This window comes from Pogona vitticeps, chromosome 3 (genome assembly GCF_051106095.1).
Source record: "Pogona vitticeps strain Pit_001003342236 chromosome 3, PviZW2.1, whole genome shotgun sequence".
Lineage (NCBI taxonomy): Eukaryota > Metazoa > Chordata > Lepidosauria > Squamata > Agamidae > Pogona > Pogona vitticeps.
In genome coordinates this window covers 157,488,082-157,510,148 of record NC_135785.1, presented here as the reverse complement: position 1 = coordinate 157,510,148, position 22,067 = coordinate 157,488,082, and the positions used below count along the sequence as shown (strand labels likewise).

The 22,067-nt window shown below is 41.3% G+C and overlaps 2 long non-coding RNA genes across 4 annotated transcripts in view; one reads left to right on the top strand and one right to left on the bottom strand.

Annotated features, from left to right (window-relative positions):
* The window catches only part of LOC140705796 (uncharacterized), a 43,379-nt gene that overhangs the window by 18,632 nt on the left and 2,680 nt on the right, over positions 1–22,067 (top strand). Inside the window, exon 2 of one of the 2 annotated variants that reach the window (XR_012085316.2) lies at positions 1,468–1,611. This is a non-coding gene — a long non-coding RNA (uncharacterized LOC140705796). Of the gene's footprint in view, positions 1–1,467; positions 2,919–22,067 lie in introns of those variants that run through there. The other variant, XR_013544049.1, reaches the window with a different exon arrangement.
* LOC140705795 (uncharacterized) lies at positions 2,159–20,324 on the bottom strand. 2 transcript variants are annotated; one of them, XR_012085315.2, is made up of 4 exons: positions 18,194–20,324; positions 17,708–17,813; positions 12,233–12,387; positions 2,159–2,711 (listed from the first exon to the last, which is right to left on the bottom strand). It is a non-coding gene; the product is annotated as an uncharacterized LOC140705795 (long non-coding RNA). The 2 variants fall into 2 exon arrangements; XR_012085314.2 differs by lacking the exon at positions 2,159–2,711 and having other exon boundaries at positions 4,746–12,387.

The following is a 22,067-nucleotide window of genomic DNA, read 5'->3' as shown; positions in this document are numbered from 1 at the left end:
CAGCCATAAGTCGTAATGTCAGGCTACTCATGGCAGACTATTTTGTGAATGTTCCTCCTATCTTTCATTTCACAACAGCCAAAGATACATGGGAGACTAGAAACCTGCCACCTGCTTCCTCAGAAGAACCATCCTCCAAAAGTTGTCTGAGGAGAATTAGATGTGGAGTCATACAGAGAAAGAATGGTGGGAAAGGCCAATGTTAAGCAGCTCCTCTCTACCCCCCCCCCCCAAATGGTTCACTGGCTTCCACAGTGCTTTTTGATGAAAAGGAAACACTTGGAGGAATCATGAAACTTCCCCAATCATTGGCTTTGCAGCTTAATGTGAGTTGGATCCTCATGGTTGATTCAGCCCTCAGAGGTTTGTAAAATGAGTACTCAGCTCACTGCAAGGCAAAGTGTTGCTTGCATTGTAAACTGCCCAGAGAATACTCTGGTATTTTTGGGTGGTATATAAGTCAAGACAACAACAACAACAAACTCTCTTATTCACCCACTCTTTTTGGTAGTTCCTAAAGAGTGATACCAGTACTGGGGATGCCATCTTTCCAGAGGATTGGTTAAATGATCAACATAACCTGAGTGTGGTTGGAAAAAATGTGGCATAAATTATATTTCTAGCTGAATGGAAAACTTTTCTACAATAGTGTTTCTTTGTTTGATAGGAAAATTTCTACCATGTCTTTTTCATGCCTACTTCCTGTGTGCACCAGAAATCACCGTATCAGCATAGAACAATATGATAAAGTGTATCAGTGGAAATCAGTACTACTTCTAGAGAAAGCTCAGGCTTGATTTGATCTAGGACCTGCTTGTTTGTGTCTTCTGGTCATCCATGGTATCTGTAAAACTCTGAACCGGAAGCTGGGCCTAGCTAAACTGTAAAGCTTTCCGGTTTAAGCTTTTTCTCCCAGGTAGGCCACATTTAGTTGTGTGTAAGTCCAGTAGGACAGCTCAATGAGTTAGGCCTCTGGCTGTGGAGCCAGAGTTTGGGAGTTCAGTTCCCTATTGTGCATCCCAGAACAGCCAGCCTGTGTGGCCTTGGGCAAGCTGCGCAGTCCCAGGATATCCCCAGAAGAAGGGAATGCTAAACCACTTCTGTGTACTTGCTATTTAGAAAACTCTGGAGAAGAAAGGGGGCTGACACAAGTCTGAATTAACTTGATGACACACATTGATTATATTAAGTCAGTTAAAGCATTGTGAGAATTGTTGTCCAAGAAACCCCAAACTCCCATTCCTATACCATACTGTCAATCCCCAACACCTGCTGCCTGAGGGGATGCCTCTCTCTACCTATTAATAAGACCAGCCCTTCCCCTGTAATATCCAGATTATCTTCCTTCTCTTAATCAGAAACCTAGCTAAACTGAGTCTTCAGCTCAACCACTGCCATTTTTGCTGCTTACAGGGCTTATAAAGCTGTATAAAGAGATCCTAACTACCTATGTACTCTACTTTGTAGGCAGATGACAAGGCACAACCACCAACCCCATGGACATAATGAACTGCAAATAGCTGATGACCTATCATATGAAGGGAGGGAAACAGATGGCAACAACACAAGGAAAAAGTGAAAACAGCTGGGCCTTTTCTCTTCATATACATGGTAAATATTTGTTTGGCTCTCGTCCCTCTGATATCACAGCTGTGGGAGGAAGTAGCTTGTGGGAAGTATTGACAGAAAATTAGTGTGGAAGGAATCTTTTAAAAGAGGGACAGAAAGGAACAATGTGCAGTAGTCTCAAAGGGTCATACATTCCCTGCTGACTCAAAATGGGGGAAATAAGCAGACTTACCTATAAGAAAAACAAGTAAGATAAGGAGAGAGTCAAGAGGCAGACATGGCATCAGGATTGCTGACTGCTGAAGCTGCCAACTCAAGAGCCTTCCTTGTGGCCTCCTGCCTTGAACGACCATGCCTTTGACAATCTACACATGGATTTTCCAAAGCAAGTCCACTAGGCCTTTACTTTGTGAGACTCACTGGTCACTGTGTCCTTCTATATTCCTGTTACTGTCTTTTTGGTTTTTTTAATGTGATGGGTGAAGATCATTGACCCAAGGCACTTGACTTGTTCTTGCTGTTCTTTCTGGCCCTCCATATCCATTGTTTTCTTTCCTTTGCTGCCCTCTGTGTCTTTGGACTATGCATGTTTGTTTTCTGGGAGCAAATTATCTGAGGCTGGCTTTTTTTAATGACGTACCTGGGTTGCCCCTCAAAGTAAGTACTGCGATATGTTCCTTTTACTTGTGAAAGGTCTCTCTTCAGATAGGAGTAGAAACAGACACATACCCTGATTCTGCCAGGAGATGCTGACTTTTATGGTGGATTTCGGAAATTAAGCAACCATCAAGGAGAGATTAGAAGGCCACAAAAAGCACGTGAAGCTACAAGACATGCTAAAGAACAAAATATGTAACCTATATTACGTGCTGAAGCAAACAGGCCTTCAGATGGCTCAGCCGAAAGCTTGGAAAGAAAAATAAGATTTATGAAGGTTCTTGGAGCTGGGCAAGCCAAAGCACAGGTTAGCTGTGGCCAATCTGGGCCTTTCAGAGGGAGAGGATGATACAATGATCTGTTACTCCCAGGATTCATGGCTTGGTGTAAGTATGAGTGCTCATTCTTAGGAGTGGAAGTTTTCATCCTCCGGAATGTGGCCATCCTATTGGAAATAAATGTGCGAGTCTTGAACGCATGGCCTGCTGAAATCAGTGAGACAAGAAACATGGTTAGGACCTCACAGGCAGACATTGCAGCATTGTGTTGGAGCAGTGTAATTAAAGAACATGATATTTTATGAGATTTTGTGTAATTGGTTTCTTGTTTACACTGCTGTACAGAATAGGAAGCCAAGAACAGAACATCCACATTTTTTTTCTAGAAGCTAGGTAAGATTTTCAACTAACAAATTGGCACCTCCCATGATCGAAGTGGCAGGCGTACCACTCTCTGTATTCTATGGGCCTATATTCTTTGTATGAGTATTGCAAAACACAATAATCTTTATTTTAAAAATGTTTTTCCCCCCACAATGGACAAAACAGCCCAAACATGGATGCTACAAATTGTACACTTCTGAATTCTTTTCATCAATATTGTACTGAAGCAGGAGTTGCTTGCAGGAAAAAGGAAGTATGCAAGTATCTCTTTGAAGCCAAATAGGCCAGGGAAAAGTCCCAGATATATTTATCAACTAAAGTCGGAGATCCACAAAGAAAACAGTTCTGTGTGCACAGTCTTTAAAGTTCTAAACCAAGATGATAAGGATCTGTATCATCCTCCAGGAGAACAGCAGCTCCTACCATCTTCCAGATCTCCTCTTTCTCAACCCATATCTTGAATTACAGACCCTTCCTAAGATTTCCACATCCAGTGGACTTAAGCAAGTAGTCCACAGGGTTTACAGAGAAACAAACAGCAGTCCAACTCAAACATCAAGCTTTGCTTTCTACAGTTGAAGGAGGCACATAGCAGCAGCAGCAGCATTAATATTGCTCAAATATAAAAGGGCTTTTCAGAATTTGCATGCCTTATTAACTATAAAGCCTCTCTCTCAGCTCAGCACTATATTCATGTGCCTACACAACAAAGGATGCCCAAGGAAGAACTGTTGCTTCTAAACACCAGTCAGATCATTTAGGTATCTGTGATAATTTGTCAAAAGTTGATCTACCACAGTTCACAGTGGTGTTTTCTTGTCTTACCCGATTTGCCATCACTTGTAGCCTGTGTGCATCATTTTTGTCAGCAAAACAAAAATCAAAAACACACAAAGGGGAGGGTTTTATCCCACCCACACATCCCCCCCAAAAACAACTGAGGACCTACAAAAAGATGGTAGCAAAAGCCACAAGTTACCGACTACAAAGAAATCCATTTAAATATAACTGTTATAAGACCATCTCGGAGGATGAACAACAGAAATATTTACACCAATAAACTGCAAAGGAGCCATTTAAGAAGCCACAAACGGAAAAATAAATGGATTGTCTGATGGTACATAACTGTTAGTTGACAACAGTCCAACAGACAGATATAAACAGCCTGACAAGCCAAAGCGAGATCAATACAATAACCCTGAGCTTTGCTCCTGTTTCAGAAACATCTTCAGTTGTAAAAGTGACTCCATTTCATAAGCTGATGTCCATTTCATAAACTGATGTTTTCCCTGTCCCACAAGTACTGTGCCTTTATAAAAATTGGACAGCGTCAATCAGGTTGCAAAAGGAAAGATAGAATACAATACATAAATAGCTAAAAGGCAAATAAATAATTAGTCACGACAAGAAATAATTGATAGTAGATCTAGTAATAATTCAGTAGCAAGTAACAGCTAATTAAATGGGTAGATCTTAGCCTGGTGATATATCTCTTGGGAGACAGCATGCTGCAGTCACAAATATGTCTTTATCTCCTATTGTGATATATTAATAAAACAGAGGTTCAGGCTATTTACACTAAAAACATGTAAAGTAGTTTTAACCCAATTGTAGGTCCTAATTAATTAACTCCAGGAATTCTTCAAAGAAGGCTGCTAATCTCTTTTTGTGATGGGAATCCATCTTGTTGCCTTTTATCCAGCCCTCAGCATGCTCACTCAGAGATACGACCTGTTGTGTTTAATAGGGCTTACTCTCAAGGAAGGGCCTAACTCCTGAAATGCCGTTTGCTATTTCACTATCTCACTCATGCACAGAGAAATGTGGAAAGAGCTTATTTGGTCAGCTTTGGAGCTTTGGGAGTAGGGCTCAAAACAGTGGCCTTTATTGATAACATAGTAGTAGCAGTGAGAGCTGCTACCCCACCTTGCAAAGATGTTCCTCAGGGATGATGGGGCATAATTAAAACCGTTGTTCCCAGAAGACCTTTGGAGAACGGAAATAGCCACCTCAATGGACAGCTGCTGGAAACAGCCCCTGCTGTTTTGATATCTTCTTCTTGCATCCAGTGCAACAACAGCAACAGAAACAGAAAATAAAAGAAGAAATCCCACCACCACTATATAACCCCCCCCTCCCCAATTTGGAATTCAAAAGGCTCAGATCACAACTTGCATCTCAACCTTATTTGCAACACATTAGGGGTCAGCTATGGTCATCTCTGTCACCCTACAGGTCCAGAGAAAATATCACTCCCATCATCCCTCCTCACTGATAGGAAATGGAATCCACCAGCTTCTGGAGGGCCACAAGTGTCTCAACTCTACCTTAAAAAAAAAAAATTAAAAGTCAGCAAGCTGAACGCAGTCCATTAAGTGATGATGACTGTCAGGGTCTGACCAGTTTTCTTCAAAAACACAGGCTGTGAGCTATGGCAGCGGGGTGGGGGGAGTGGAAGGAGGAGATGAGTGTGTTGAGAACCTGGCAAGCCAGAATAGGTGCCTGGCGAGTTGCATACAGGTCCTTGGTTTATAGATAGACGGACGTTACCCCTTTTCTTTGAAAGAACTTAGCCAAAGCAACATAGCAACTGTTATGCAGATGCCGTTAGTACTAATATGCAAAAAGTTGAACTGGCGGGCGTGATAGTATAGAGATTACTAATAGGACACAGTGACCTAGAAATTTGTGGAACAAAACTGGATAGATTTGAACAGAATGGAGAACAGCAAGCACTAGAGCATCTGTAGCTTTTTTAATTAAAGCTATATGCCCCCCACTCTCTCTCTCTCTCTCTCTCTCTCTGTGTGTGTGTGTGTGTGTGTGTGTGTGTGTGTGTGTGAGAGAGAGAGAGAGAGAGAGAGAGAGAGAGAGAGATTAGAATAGCATTCTGTAAGTGTCCCTTGCCTGTGTCCCTTTGTGTTTGTTCCTAAGGCTTCTATACTCTCTTGTTTTCCCTGTAAAACAACAAAACACACTATTTTGGGGTTGCTGGTCATGATTCCAGGAATGAGAATTCAACTCTTAAGTACAACAGGCCTTACATAGTAACAGCTTGGCAGTTGTTCAGAAATGCTTTAGCGAAAGAGAAATGGAGGGAGGGGGGAAAGGAGGGAGAGAGAAAGCAAGAGGAAAAGAAAGACCCAGGATGAGATTTGTTGGCAATCAAAAAAAAGGACAAGTCATACCAATATATATAATATATATATGAAATAAAGAAAATAAAGAAAGCATGAAACTTAGAAAAAATGAAATAAATTTGTTTTTCAGTTCCACATGCCAGTGGGAAAGCAGGGAAAGTTTGTCACTAAGTATCATGAATACTAAGGCTGCTTCATTAATGAAAGCTCTTCTCTTCTAAAACGTGCATGTCTAGATGGGAACATTTTAGGTCCAGTGTTGCCAAGCTCTTTTGTTTTCTGCCTTTTGGAAATTAACTCTACCATGGCGTGATGGAGAAGCTGCTCTCATACTCAAAAGGCAGAACGATTCTCCATCTTCGGCTAGGTTTGCCAGCCAGCCAGCAATAAAACTGTGGACTCTCTCAGGTAATTGGTATCAGGATTTTCATAAACAGTAAACCCTTTATTCTGCCTGCTTAATCCATATCACTAGGTTCTGTCCTAATTCTGCTTTTTCTCTAACCAGGTATTAAATTGGTTTCACTTGTTCCCCACTATTGTTCTGTACATCTGCCGGAAAGAACACAAGAAAACCCAGACAGTCCCTATCCTCGGGTTTATAGTTTAAAAGCCACAAAACAAAAAGAAAGGGGCTGAGGAGGGGAAGAGAAAACAATTACATTCAGCACCTTCTCTTTGTGTTACTCGATTGCTACCTTTCTGTCTCTTAAGAATATCTTACCAGCTACTGAGATATAGGAGATGGAAGTAGAGAGAAAAGAAATCTGGTTGAGTGCTTCACCTCATTCAGTAAGATTGAATGTTCTTTCTTTCTTTCTTTCTTTCTTTCTTTCTTTCTTTCTTTCTTTCTTTCTTTCTTTCTTTCTTTCTTTCGGAATGGAACACTGTTCCTCTTTTGTGCACCAAAAAGGTTTCTGCACAACAAAAAGGTTGTTCAGCTTGCGACCCAACAAGGTGGTTCAGGGAAGTTATAGACAGTTACAGATAACTTGGCAGTATGAAGAAAATTGTACGATAGTCAAAATTCCAGTTGTTTAGCAAAGAAGCAACAAAAGGATGCACACAAAAATATTCCACATGTATTTGCATGTTTTTAAGGAGTGATAGAACCTTCACAAGAGAAGCAGTTTTTATATAACCATCTTTAAAAACTAATTTGCAAACATTATGCAAATCACATAATTCAAATGAGGTAAGAGATACCAGGATATGATTACTGCCACTTCTCTTCTTCCAATATGTATCTATAGGCTGTTCAACCCAGTGATCAAATTTCACAAACAGTATGTTCTTCATGCTGCTTAGCAGTACCATATACTTATGATTCTTTAGCCATAAAACCATATCCCAATGGCTTTATTTCAAATCCTCCAAACCTTAATTACACTTTAAAAACCAATGTTCTTGTTTATCTTAAGGCAAGTATTATGTTAGCAAATCTGAAAGTTAGTTCTGAGCAGGACTGTTTTTATAGTACCACAGCTCCTCAGGGGTAGCAGCAGGGAAATTCTGGTGGTTTCTATTCTAAGAAAACTTCCACAACTTGGAGGAAAAGAGAGTTTTATGTCTTTTTTTTCCTCCCCCTCTCCACAGAAGACTCTAGTAATGGCTTTTTTTAATGTTATAATGGGACGCTTTTCTAATGTATTTTGGCAAATATGTTTCTTACAGAAACCTATGTTTCCTGATATGATGCAAATAACTATGGTTGAGTAGGTCAGGGATTACTTATAAAAGAATAGAAGTGGTTGAGGCAAACCTTGGCATTTCCACCATTTCTCTCTCTATAAACCTCACACCAAGGCCCTTGTGTTATGAGGAAGCAGACTAAGCAGGACTAACAGTATCATCGGGCACCGGGAGGTAGGTTGGTAAGATGTCATGGCATACAGGAGGAAAGGAGGTAGATGAGGAAATGCAAGGAAGTGAGAAAGAGAGGGATGGGCAACTGTAGGATGAGTGGGGATAGTGCTTCTCCTCCTGCTGTGGGCAGTGAGAGAATCTGGGCATGTGTGAAGTGGCTTTAAAGCCTAAGCATCCAGGTGGCTTTCTGTGTCTTGTACTTGTGTTGTGTCAGACACCAAAAGGATAGAAATAAAAGATGGAGACTGTGGAGGGCCTTCCCTCTCATTTCAGGGTTTGGTTCTGAGGGAATGGGGTGCTGTTGACCTGGCACATATGAGAACTGGTGATTCTAAATAGAAACAGGTTCTTTATGTCCTGATTAGCATTGCCAATATCTATATGCTTTTATGTAAACATATAAACATAAATACTTCTATGTTGCTACACCACTATTTTTGGGTTTCCAAAAGAACTAAGAATGAAATAAAATCAGAAACAAATACCAATTTAACAGAACACCAACAGCATATGTGATAAAACCAGGTAAAAAAAACAGAGTGAAGCCCAACACTCCCTTCCTGCCCTCATCCCCATTTAAAAGTCCTTGGGAAATCAAAAGGGCTCTGTTTTGGAGTTGAACCTTCCTTGGCAGGACATTCCTCCTTGAAAACGGGGAACCACCACTGGTAAGCCCCTATGCCAATTTACTCCTCAACTCATTGTCACAGGCAGGTTTTTTTTCCCCCATAAAGTCCCAGTCACAGATAGCTGCAAAGATTGGAATCAACACTTCTAGACATGGACCTGGAGCCAGTGAACATGCTGTAATACTGGCAAGATGTGATCCAAGCACATGGTGCCTGTTAGTTGTTTTAGTAATAGTATTTTGTATGAACTGAAGTTTCCTGACCTGAGCACTGTTCAATGGGATTCAGCACATTTATAATGATCAAGCTAAGATGGCACCAAATCATAGAAAGCTGTGGGCAGCCTGGTATTGTTGTTTTTTCCCCACACAGAATGTGTTACAACTTCTCCATTACCTAGTTTTAGATAGTGAAATATGTTTCATGCTGAGGAAAAGCATGGGTAGCCAGAACTGTGAGCTGCAAACCCGTTCCTTAAGGTGGAATACAGCCCTGTCTGGAACACATTCAGTCCCACTTCACAGATCAGGGGGAAAACAAACAAACAAAAAAACACCACAACCCTGCCAGTAATGATTCATCCTGTGGTGTATTAGCCCTTGTCCATCCCATTAGTGATCTCAAAAACCACTTTAACATTTTCAGAATTTCTCCAGAATTTGATAGAGAAGAGAATTAGATGTGGTTCTCATCAGCAGATGGATGACGCAGCACATCAACTCCCACGTTTATCCCATTTAGCTCTTTAACATAGATGTTGAAGAGACCATGGGGCACAAAATAGATCTTTATGGCATACCTTGATATGCCATCCATAAATTCCAAAACACAGCTCACAAACTTATTTTAAAACATATGTCAAAGCTGGCCTGGCCCCACCATTATGTAGAATGAGTCAATTACCTCAGACATTAGATTGGGATGGGCAAGTGTGACACTCCAAATATTTTTGAATTGCAACTACTTGATCCTTCATCATTAGTTGTGCTGGTGGGAATTGTGGGCTTGAAACATCCGGAAAACTGCAGTGACCCACCCCTGCATTAGTTGCTCAGAGGAAGCAGCAAACTCTTGGCATTGAGAGCTGTGTGTTCCTGAGCCCTCTATGTTAGTGTGCTGCCTTCAGCTGCTGTGGAGGATCTGTCCCATATCCATGTTGAAGAAAAGAGTCAACTTTTGAAGAAAGCTTCCACTGGAATGCAGGGAGGGGAAGGCTTGTTCTATGCATCAAGTAGTAAAATGACCCGAGTCAACTCTGAGGCAAAAGAATAGCCATCCTCCCCAACATCACATTCTGAGAATAGTGCCCCATTCAGTCCAGAAGGGTGCACTGATGCTGGTAGTACCCAAAGCTGCTGAGAAGTCCAGAAGAATGTCCTTAAATAAGTCATCTATCAAAATGACCAAGCTCTTTCAGGCAAGAAACTGGACTGCAAAAGGATCGAAGCAATTGGGTTTGCCCAAGAATATCTGGAGTTGCATGGGTTACCTCCTGCTTAATACTTCTGAATGAGTGTGCTGGCCAGGAGCCTCACAGTGCACCCATTTAGAGATGACTGTAAGTCTGAAGAAGGTCATTTGGCCTGGAATATGCTGGCAGGAATGAGGCTGTACTCTGTCTTTCTGGCACCAACCATTTCCTTAGCACTGGAAAATGTGTGGCAAATCCCACCATCCCCTAAACAATCTAGCCAAGGGTGAGGGCTGAGAGAAGCCAGAGTCTCACAACATCTGGAGGGCCACATGTCCTCTGCCTCTGGTGTGAGGAGATTCTTATAGGGCCAGTGACTTTGTAACGTTCAGTATGCCTATGTGTACTTCCATCTTGAATTTTTTTTTCTCTCTTTTCCTTTCTCCTGCCTTTCAAGACGTGGCTTTCTTTGTACATTGACACACATTCTGCTGCATTAGAAACCAGCAGCTTTTAAGAAGCCAAAGCATTTGAGAAGGAATATCCTGAGAATTTCTTCCTACCCAGACCTGTTCTGCTCTGCTTCTCTCCTTTGCCTTTGCTTACCCCCCTCCCCCCCGGCTTGGTGCATACATTTTCATACATTTTCAGCGATCCCTGAAAGAAGAGGATCAGCAGCACTCTGCCCAGGGATGTTCTTGCCCCTAAACTCGGCTTCTTTTGACCAACTCTTTTCAATTGAGAAAATTGCAAAGAACGAGGCTACCTGAGGCTGTGAGCCATGAAAAAAAATGCAGTTGGAGTGTCTTTATTAATATATATATTTATAAAGACACTCCAACTGCATTTTTTCATGGCTCACAGCCTCAGGTAGCCTCGTTCTTTGCAATTTTCTCAATTGAATAAGAGTTGGTCAAAAGAAAAAATGCAGTTGGAGTGGTCTTTCTAAATAAATATATATAAGCTAGGGCTTGCTTCCCTCCCTCCCCACCTTTGTACATCCCCCCTCATCCCCAACAGGCAGGCAGGACAGCAGGCACTGCAGTTCAGGCCACAGAACTGTTTGATTGCTTAAGCCTGGTGGTCACACAATAGGACCAGAAAGAATGGCTGTTTCCTTCCTTCCTGTTGAGTGTTCTGCCTGAGTGAACAAATTGAATAGCATTTCGCTTCACAGCAACACTGGGCTCTGGCACCGGCGAAAACCAACAAAGAGCCATTCTAGGGCATTTCCAACTGTACCTAAGCCAAGCCACTGAGCTGTGGAATCATCCAGGCAGGGGGAGGAAAGCCGCCAAACGCAGACAGTGCTGGAGTGAAGAGGGGCGGGGGAGCAACACAAAGACACAGTAAACATCCAGGTTATTGTTTTGATGTTGGATGGGTGGCTGCTTCTTCCTCTCCCACCACCCACATTTTTCCCCCCTAAGTGGATGAAATGAGCATTCTCTGCATCTTTTCCCTCCAGATTCTTCCTAAATCGTTGGAGATGCCGTGGGGCAGGTGGCTAAGGAAAAGCACAGTCCAGTCCCAACACTTTGAAGTCTCATTGATTTTATATATGTATGCAACAGTCCTGTGCATAGTTTTACATAGGAGCTGGTCCCACTGAACCCTGTAATTCTGACATACTGCCAACTCCACATGAAAAGGATTGTGTTTTAAATGTCTTGCCCTGAAATCAACGATAATTAGAAATATTCACTCTGATTGGATAACACCCTTGGCACCTATATATTAAAGATGGACTTGTGCAAAGAGCAGCAAAAGAAAAAGCACGAGAGAGATTTTGAAATAAAAGTACTTTAAGGATGGATCTGGTTCCAAGAAGAAAAGTACTTCCATTCAGGCTTGACTCCAAACCATTTTTGTTTTTTTGTTTTTTTACATTGCCTCCTTTGTATGTCCTCTCCCTGCCACTTTAAAACAGTTTCTCTCCTCTACTTCCTAGTTTTTGCTAACAAGACTTTCCAATGACATCTGTGTTGAAGTATGGCTGGCACCCTGCCTCCGCCACAGGATTTGAAACCTTAGTTTGAAGAATTTGGTTTGCAAATTGTGATTTGGAGCAGTCAAAAAAATAAACCAAAAAAAACCCCACCAAAAAACAACAACCCCAAAAAAAACCCCACCAGTTGGCAGCTTTATAAGCAAACACTTGCAAGGGCTTTCCGTGGATGCTGTTTGTTTAACCAATCAACTGTATGACTCCTCAAGAGTAGATATCACTGACTGAGAAGAGCTTCCTTCCAACTCAAGTCGTGCAGAGATCTGCTGCTTTCTTCATGTGATTCTTACCACCATCCCGTGTCTTGGACAGAAGGTCAGGGACAAACCTGGGAAAGGATTTTCATCACCAAGTGGCAGGACAACTGAGATGACTGGGTCTTATCCACCGACTGTTTTAAGATACCTCAACAAATGTGTTGTGTACTACATATCCAAGTGGTGTACTGCAAGAAAAAATGATATAATATAAATATGCATCATGGTTGGAAATACAAAGTACTTTCATAAAGGTAATGGGTAGGCCATAGACTAAGAGCCCTAACAATTTTTGTAGGGATGATGCAACATGCAAGTGTCGAAGCTGGGTATATTTACAAAAAAGCAAATGCCTGTATCTCAACAGCTGAGATGCAACACTGCCATTGGTGCTTCCTTCCTCTCGGTTTCAAGGGCCAATAACTTGACTTTTGGCATGGGAAAGAGGCAGGCAGGAGGCAGGCACTCCTGCTAGCACGGCAGGCTAGAAGATCTGAATTTAGTTTTGTTTTGGGGGGGGGAGAGGCTGGGTGGGAGGAAGGATGATAGCTCCCAGAACTCCTCAGCTAGCAAAACCACTGAACATGCTGGCTCAGAAATATCTGGGAGTTACAAAACTCAAAAGTAGTTTCTCCAGGCTCTGTGACAACAGGCCCTTTCCTTGTCAAGGAGGAGACTACCAGTCCCAGAATCCTTAGTGGCAATTATGTGAATGGTAGAGTTTTCCTGGTACCCAGCATGGTGTGGCAGATAAAGTGATGGACTCAGGAGGCCTAGGTACTGAATACTGGCTTAAAACACTGGTTAAATATTTCACTTACCTTGAAAGCCATATTAGGGTCACTACAACTTTGTTTCAACTTGACAACACATAACATAACCCATGATCACCATCTTACAACTGCAGAGCTGGAAGGGACCCTATGGATCATTGCGTCCAGCTCTTGTCAAGGAGGCTCAATGGGGGAATCAAACTCAATGTCTGGCTTTGCAGCCAGAGACCTAATAATCCACTGAGCTATCCAGAAGTAATGTAATGTAACATAACCTTCCTACTGGGATTTCTGAAATATAGTCCCATGCCATCTGGGTCAGGAAAGGAATTCTGTTAGGGATAAGAGAACACGGCACCATTCGGTCCATCGTCATGACCCTTTCCTTGCCTTAAGAACAAGTCCTTGGGCTTTTAGAAAATATCATGATGGTAAGTACTTTTGTGCTTGTGTGCTTGTGTGTGTGTATGTGAATGCTCAAACCAGATGTTCAAAAATAGCTTAATCCTGTTTGGATGAGCCACAAGGTCTCTGTGGATCTTTCCTTAGAGGAAGCTGCCACATGGTATTAGCCCATTTTACTGCACAGACTAGCAGCACTTGGCTGGCTGTTGCAAGTGCCAAGATCCAACAAGTGACGGGGACAGAAGTAGTTTATTTATTCTTGAAGCTCACACTGCAGTCTTATGCATATTCATCTTGCTAGGGTTGGACTGTCAGATTTATATTATACTTAGTCATGAATTTAGAGTCAAGATAGGAGGAGACAGATCTAAAATGGAGGGCATTTCATTCGTTTATCAAACCAAAGCAAAGATAATGTATAAAATATCACTATGTGTGCAACTGATTAACAACAGGTTTTAATATATTCAGCCTAGCCCATACGACTGTAGCTCTCATATCATTTAATAATCGCCTCTGCTTCCCCAATATTTTTTGTAAGGAATGGCCTCCCAATCAACCATCCATTCATACTGTGGCTATTGAATAACAAAGTTAGTTAATGAGAAACTAAACTGAGTTGCATGTAAAAATGATTAGCATAACAAGTACCTAGATGCCCAATAGTAGCAAAGAAATAATAATGTTTTTCTGTTTAGTCATATAATGGTATTTACATTACAATCATATAGCACTAGGCAGAGTGTATGTTTTGTGATTTTAAAACAGCATGCAAGGAGATGCTGAGCTAGGAAGGAAGGAAGGAAGGTCAAACAATTTTTAGCAGCTGACACAGTTTATTTAGTGTCTGCTGATCATGCAGAGGTATGAGGCATTATGAACCTCCACCCTATAATCCAATAACTGAACAGCTTGCTTAATATTCTCTGACTATCAGAGTTAAAGGCTAGTCTAAAGCTAGTCATTTCCTTTTTAAAGTTGAAAGTGGAGATCCTGAAAGTTGATGTGCTGCCAACAACTATGTATGGTAATGACAGATAGATACAGCTAGGACTTGGGAAACTTACGTTTTGACAATGGCCAGAATGCTGTGTGCGCAAAAGAAACTGAACAAACATTTTTGCAAGTTTCTGGCTATCAGTCACATGACTGGTTGTGCAGCCAAGCACACAATCAGGGGCATGATAAGCAGCTGGAATAATCAAGTACTCTGGTTATGCAGTATGAGTGTTACATTGCACAAACCAAACAGGATTCTGATCCGTGGTTTCCCAGAAATCTCTCTGGCCAGGCTGGCTGGGGAATGCTAGGAACTATCGTACAAAAATAATTTTGGATCTGCCTCCATTCCAGCTCTGGCTATATATATATAAAGAGAGAACTCTATTGTTTTAGGATGCAGATACAGAGATGGATTTGTTATGTAGGGCTTGGTGACAACAACTAAAAGTAACAAGGCCCGGAGCCAATGATATGCCAATGATAAGGGACTGCTGCTACAACTTCAGGTTCCCATCAACTCTATTACCCAAGATAATCATCACTGTCATCATCATCATTTTAGAACTGCAGAGATGGGAGAGACCCTATGGATCATCGAGTCCAGCCCTTGTCAAGGAGGCCCAGTGGGCAATCAAATCTAAAACCTCTGGTCTGTAGCCAGATACCTAAATCAGATGTTCTAATCTTGTTCTCACCATCCTCCTGAAGCTGTTTTGTGTTCCCTGTGGCCAGCGAGTGTAGCTACACTACATGATGCCATGTGTTGACTACCTGAGGAAGCTACAATTACGAGAGAGAGAGAGAGAGAGAGAGAGAGAGAGAGAGGAGAATTCACAGTGGAGATATCTCTGGATTGTTGGTCATAATCTTTATTTTGGATTCAAGAAACCATTGAAATACAACTTACCTTGAAAGCAGCATGTATGTTAAAAGAATCACTTATTCATGACCATTGAATATTTATCCAAAAGAAAACTTATCACATGTCTTAAAGCTGCTTAGATCTGATGCCTGTGTTACCAGAGTTACATACTTTCCCATATTATAGTCTGACAGTATTCTAGAAGAGGGAAAATACATAATGCTCTGCAGGAATGCTGCTGAGGAAGTCAAATCATTGTGGAAGGCAGGAATCACGCCCCTCACATGATTTTTGTGTGTGTTAATTTGTTAAAATAATTAATATGTATGGTGCTTTTCAAAAATTTGGAACTTTATTCTCAGAGAGACTTTTTCTTGTCTTTTCGTTTCCTTCTCCCAAATTAAAAGATCTCTTCCTCCTAAAACTGTTATGGTGCTTGGAAAGACAGGTTCACATCTTAAGCAGATCCTTCTGTCACCATGAGGCAAAGGACAACGTGGTGCTTCCCTGCACTGCATGCACAGAAGTCGAGAGGAGTCACAGTTAATTCTTATTTCAATCCTGGCAATGCCATAGGGTCATTGACTTCGCTTAGGGCAGTAGCCTCGTTTAGGACCAGCTGGTGACTCTAATTTTGTGAGAGTGGTGAATCCACCCTGGGTTTTAGTCTGACTTTTATGGGAGCTACCTAACATTTAGAACTTTTTTCCTTCAAGTTGGTTCAGAACTTTGGATAGCTCTTGTAAAATTGATCTGCAGCAGAGTTTCTGCCCTTATGAAATCTGAACCACCAGCCTCCATTGTGCAGAACAGACAATAGGGGCATACACAGTTCAGTTCTCTGAGAGAGGAGAATGACCAGAGGACTCTAAAGGAACAATGAGGACGGAAACCTCTGTCACTGTCACTAGTATCTGCCATGTGGAGCAGTTGCCTCACCCTATCTAATGGCAGGGCTGTTCCTCTTAAGTACTTGTTCCCTTCATGTGTTTCAAACATATAAAACAGACCCAGGGTGATTGGATCCAATGAAAGAGAGACCTCCTGCATATTGAAGCATTATGGCTTTTCAGACTACACACATCTGATGAATGGTTAAAGGCCAGAAAGATAAAGCCTAATATCCTCCCCCCCCCACACACACACACCTCTGTATACTTCCTGGAAGTCAAAGATGATGTGAAGGAGAGGGTTGCGTGGGCAGATGTGCAAACCATAGTGCCATTCCTGCCATATGAGCAGGAGCTAGAGCCATTTCACCACTGAATGCTTATTGTCTGAAGACATTTTAGCAAATCCATTTTTTTCTTCTTAGCCATTTGGCCCTTCTTCACAGCAAGAAGCATTTGATGAATAGTGCCCTCTTCTCTTCCGATAGGCTCACAAAACACAGGTGCTCCAGTATTCTTTGTGTTTCCACTATCATAGGAAAGGCCGCATGGACATAAATAAGTGGAGATGCCAAAGAAGTATGAACCTTTCCCATTATTAGCATGGCTGCTTATAATCTATTTCCTATAGTTCTTCCAGACTCATTCATATAACAGCAGTTGTTTGATTAATTTATTCTTATTATATTTTGCTGCCAGGAAGGGGGGAAGCAGAGTTTCTCCCAAAATGACAAGCCCTGGATACTAGCTCAGCCCATTGGCCTTTATCTAACATGCTAGTCCTAACTACAGCAGAGCCCCTGAATCAGTGTTATATTCATAAGTGCTGTGTTACCATTCAGCTGTCTAGTTAGGATTAGCAACTGGGTGGAGGTTCTTGACTTTGCAAGGAAATCAGGAGTCCAAATTGGCTGCTCTACCTCAGGTAGCAAAATTTCTTGGGTTGACCCTGCTCTACAACTCAAGAAACATCTTGGCAACTCTCTGTCATGTTGCAAAAATGTCTAATTTGCATTGTTAAGCAGCTTTCTGAGTCCAACTCAGAAAGCCTTTGGCTAAAATGTTTGCTTGTTAAATGGCAGGATTCCCCAAGGTGTCCTTTGCTGTGTAATCAGGCGACTCCTGTGCTAACGTAATGAAGAGGGCTCTATCTCCCCCCACAAATCCTTCCTGGTACCCCTCAATAACTTCACTATTTCCCCCCCCCCTTTTCAAGGTTCTTCCCCTCCTGATCTTCCCCTCTCAGAAACAAGCTACTCGCCCTCACCAGACAACAGCAAACGAACCAGCCCAAGCCTCTTTCCAGGAATACAAATTAGGGGCAGGTAGTCGAAGAGGGTTTAGAAAGCTGAAATGGCCAAGTTCACAATTGGAAGGATTAATAGATGAGAGTGGGGTAGCGTGGTCAGTTTTTGTCATTTAAAGTGGCGTCTTTAACTCTTTGCAATCATCCCGCTAGTCCTTTAAAAAACAAGGATGAATTGCAATTAAGTAATGAAGAAGCTGTAGAAAAATGTATTCAATTTGGGAAAGAGAGAGAAGGGTGGACAGAAGAGAGGCAACCAAGATACCTTACCGTAACAAGACAGTGTGGTTACTTTCTGTCCATCATAGTAATATCAGGCTGCAAAGTACAGTGACTAGCTTTAGAGCCAACACTGGAAAATGTGACAATGGCTTCTCTGTAGACAGCAAAAAGAGTGACATCATCAAAGCAGCTGTGGAAAAGTGGTTAGGATGATCACACCTCCTGCAGTTACATCCTTCTAGCTGATTCATATTCATCACATAGGTCTCCATGACCAAATTATTACCCGGTCTCTAATGTACAGTATATTCCACTTTATAGCCATTTTTGAGCACATGCAAACTCTTCCAAACTGAACAAAATCCACCTGTTCCTTTCCTTCTTTAAAACTGAAATGCAGGTATGCTTTCCTATTATCTTGACACAGGTGTCTTGGAACTGGACCTTTATTTATTGGTTGCCAGGTGGAGGTTTTTCACCAAAAGCAGCTTCTCCACAGGATGTCTTTTCCAAAATTTGTAAAACACAACCTACCCTCTTCTGGAGCTATTGTGTCCTTACAGCTAACTGGAAGATCCCAGGAATAAAATGAACTTCCCCTGGGAAGTGCCAGAGAACCAAACTCCGCTCTGTACTCCAAATAAAGTGAGTTAAACATAAACCATGCCAAAGGAAGAGACCGAAAAAAAGGAGAGAGAGAGAGAGAAAGAGAGAAAAAAAGGAAAATTACAGATTTTGTCACTGGATTAACCAAAATAAGACAAACATTGTATAGATGATAGGAAAAATACCAATAATATCAATGATGAATCAGGTGCATTCCAAATGCTCCATCTGGAAAGAAAAGAGAAGATGGACATGGAGTTCTTTTTTATAAAAAAAAACAAAGAAGGAAATGAAAGGTATTAATTTTGCATATTTCTATGCAAGTACTAAAATGTCCTACATTAACGGATGGGAAATGCAATAAAAATAGTAAAAGAGAGTTGTGAAAAGAATCAGAGTAAAAAGATATACTGTAAAGCTTTAAGCTAGAGCTTACAATAGTGTGGTGACTGATTCCTTAAAAATATTTTTATACTTACTGGTTTTAGCTTTTAAATATTGTCTTTTACTGATGTAAGCCCCCTTGGGTCTTTTTTTAAAAGAGGAAGCTGGGATAAAAATATTTTAAATTAAAATGAACGAACAAACAAACAAACAAACAAACAAACAAATAAATAAATAAATAAATAAATAGTTACAATTTGGGCGACAACTTTGAGAACTGCCTAACGGTGACCACTTGGGCTGGGGGGAAGTTTGAAAGTCATTACCTCCCACATCACTGGATCATGCACTTGCTTGGGAGAAAGTATAAAGTGTGTGTGTGTTGGGGGACATATTGAGCTTTCATGACACCCAGACCCGCAGTTCCTTGTCCTTCTAGAGAGGGCAATGTGATCATTTGGATTCACCTCTGTTTCACCCCAGTCCAGTTTCCTGAAGTAGGGCTTAATTAGTTAAAGGAGGTGTTATGGAATTTTAAAAACCAAACCAAACCAAAATAGGAAATCCCATTTCCTATAACTGTGAGGAACCCTTTCATGCAATTAGCCTATTATTTCCATATGTTCCTTCAAGTCACCAGTCCTTAGGTAGCATTAGCTAGCCATGTTCCCTTAAGTTGTTGCTTTCAGCCCAGAGCAAGATATATTGCTTCTTAGAATGAATCTTCTGCAGCACAGAGGTTTAAAAAGACTCCTATTGTACAAGGGTTTGAGCTTATTCACCAAAAGGACAGAAAAGGAGCCACATAGATAAAATTGGCGACTGCTGATTTGTTTCTTTAGTGGCAAATTTAGAAACAACATTGATAATTATAACTGGGAAGAGTGTGAACTGGAGGCCTTTATGTCTGCTTAGTTTGCTGTTATTATGGTGTCCTTTTCCAGTAGACAACTTCAAGTCTCTTGCTGTCCCTTCTTTTGAGTCCTTAAATGAGACATTTACCTGACAGCTTTTCAGTCAGAGGATGCCTTCAGCAGTGGTCCCCAACCTTGGGCCTCCAGATGATCTTGAACTACAACTCCCAGAAGCCTTCACCACCACCTTTGCTGGCCAGGATTTCTGGGAGTCCAAGAACATCTGAAGGCCCAAGGTTGGGTACCACTGAGATAGAAGACTGTCATTTTTAAAATAGAAACATCCTACCTATATATTTTATAGTAAATTTAGAAGTTCCCCCCTTCTTTATTTAATTTAAGTTCATCAATGTTATGTTGTAGGTGTGTTCCAATCAATAAACCCAAATTTTGATTATTATTAACTTGCTGGGATTCATGTTCAAACATCAATCTAAAAAGACACATATGCAAAACACCCTTCACCTGCATACTAATAGTAACAAACACCTTTGACCAGCAGAGCTGGAAGGGACCCTACAGATCATCAAGTCCAGCCCCCTCTCAAGGAGGCACAGTGGGGAATCGAACTCCCAAACTTTGGCTCTGCACTTTTAGCTTTCAGGCACAGTAGGTAAGCCTGCAGAAAATCATTAGGAAGATTGATGCATTGGCATTCTGAATGCAAAATAGCATGGCATGGCATGGCAAGGAAAAAGGCCCTCAGATTGTACAGTACAGTAGTTTTGTTCCTATGTAAGAGTCTGTATGTAAAAAACTAAAAAAATCTAAAGGGAACAAAATCAAAGGAGTCCACACTGTATGTATAGTGCAGTTATAAAGTTTGTTTTAAAAGTGATCTGAAGCTGGAAACTGGGTGTTTTGTATAGCAAAATAAGAATAAAGCTTCCAGAGCAGATTTGTCCTCATTTTACTTGTTTCGTATAATAGAGGTCCCAGAGTGTGGGTTTGTGTAGACAGAGAAACAGACAAGCATGGAGTATACGCAGTCTTGAAAATAGTATTCCCTTCTTCAGAAATGGTATTCACATGAACAGAATAAGGTGAGTAAATTGCAGCTTGTAAAAAAAGTAGACCGTTCTACAGTGCAAGCAATTCTCATCTGGAAACTGTTGCATATCTTATGAATGATCATTAATCTTTACTTTTCTAAAGAAAATAGTCCTTTTTTAGAATGTCCTGATCTCTCTCATTTATCTAGAACAGTGGTTATCAAATCCTCTTCGTCATATATGTGTTTGCAAACAATGTAATCGCTCTGCTCTGGCAGTATATACAGTCACACACACACACACACACACACACACACACACACACACACACACACACACACACACACACACACACACACACACACACACACACACACACACACACACACACACACACACACAAGCACTTCAACCAGCCACTTCCACTCCCTTCACAATCAACAATCTGGCTTTGGTGAAGCTTCTGCAGCCTCTTTCTCCCTGTCCCCCCCCACTCCCGTTCTCCTAGTTGTTAACCCCCAGGGCTGCCTTTGGGCAAAAAACAGTGTCAAAGACTCTTGCAAGTAAAGATGAAATGGCTGCTGTTATTGCAGGAAGCATGCATGGTCTTTAAACAGGGCCAGTCCAAGATGTGTTGTTACCTGAAGTAGTGTAGCAAAGGGCTATACCTCACAGTAACCAAAGCAGGGGTATCTCATGGTACCACAAAATATGAGCCCCCTATGTTCAGAACACAGGCTGTCGGTGGCCAAAAGCAGCCAGGCAATATTTTTTTGGCCCAGGAAGCAGATCTCTTAAGCATCTTTTGATTCCCAGGAATAAAAATAGAATGGCAACAGATTGAATAACTAATATTTTGCTGCTCTGTCACAACAGGGCAAATCTGTGGCCTGAGACAGCACCCTATATAGTGGTAGGATCAACCCTGTCTTTGAAAGATAACCCCCCCAACACACAGAGAGAGACACACAACTATTAACAACAAGAAAAAAAAAGACTTGCACAAATATTTGGAAATACATCAAAGGAAGAAATTCAAAATGATGTGAAGTGCCAAAGGGCGCCAAAGACACTATAACGTTCAGTTTTTCCACACTGAAGAAAGTATGAATATGTATATAGATTCATCCCTTTCATCATGTTTCCATTTTTTATTTACTGTTAAAATTATTTTGAGCTCCTCTTTAAGCAAACCTTCCATGGCTGAATACATAATAAATGAAACAATTAACAGCAATTAAACAGACAAATAGACGAACAAAAAACCCCAAAGCACTTATATAAATAAAAAATGGCTTTCTGCACCTACAGTGAAAATGCCTATGAGAACAAACAGGTTGCTGTCCAGAGGAACCCAGCCCACTACAGAAGCTCACTTCAGAACCACAAGGCCACTACGGTTAAGGCTCTATCTTCCTTTTACTCAACAACCTGACTGCCCTTGTCTATTGGGCAACAGAGAAAGGTGTGTGTTGGTTGCCTCAGAACGTAAGCTGCCTGGTAATCACGGAT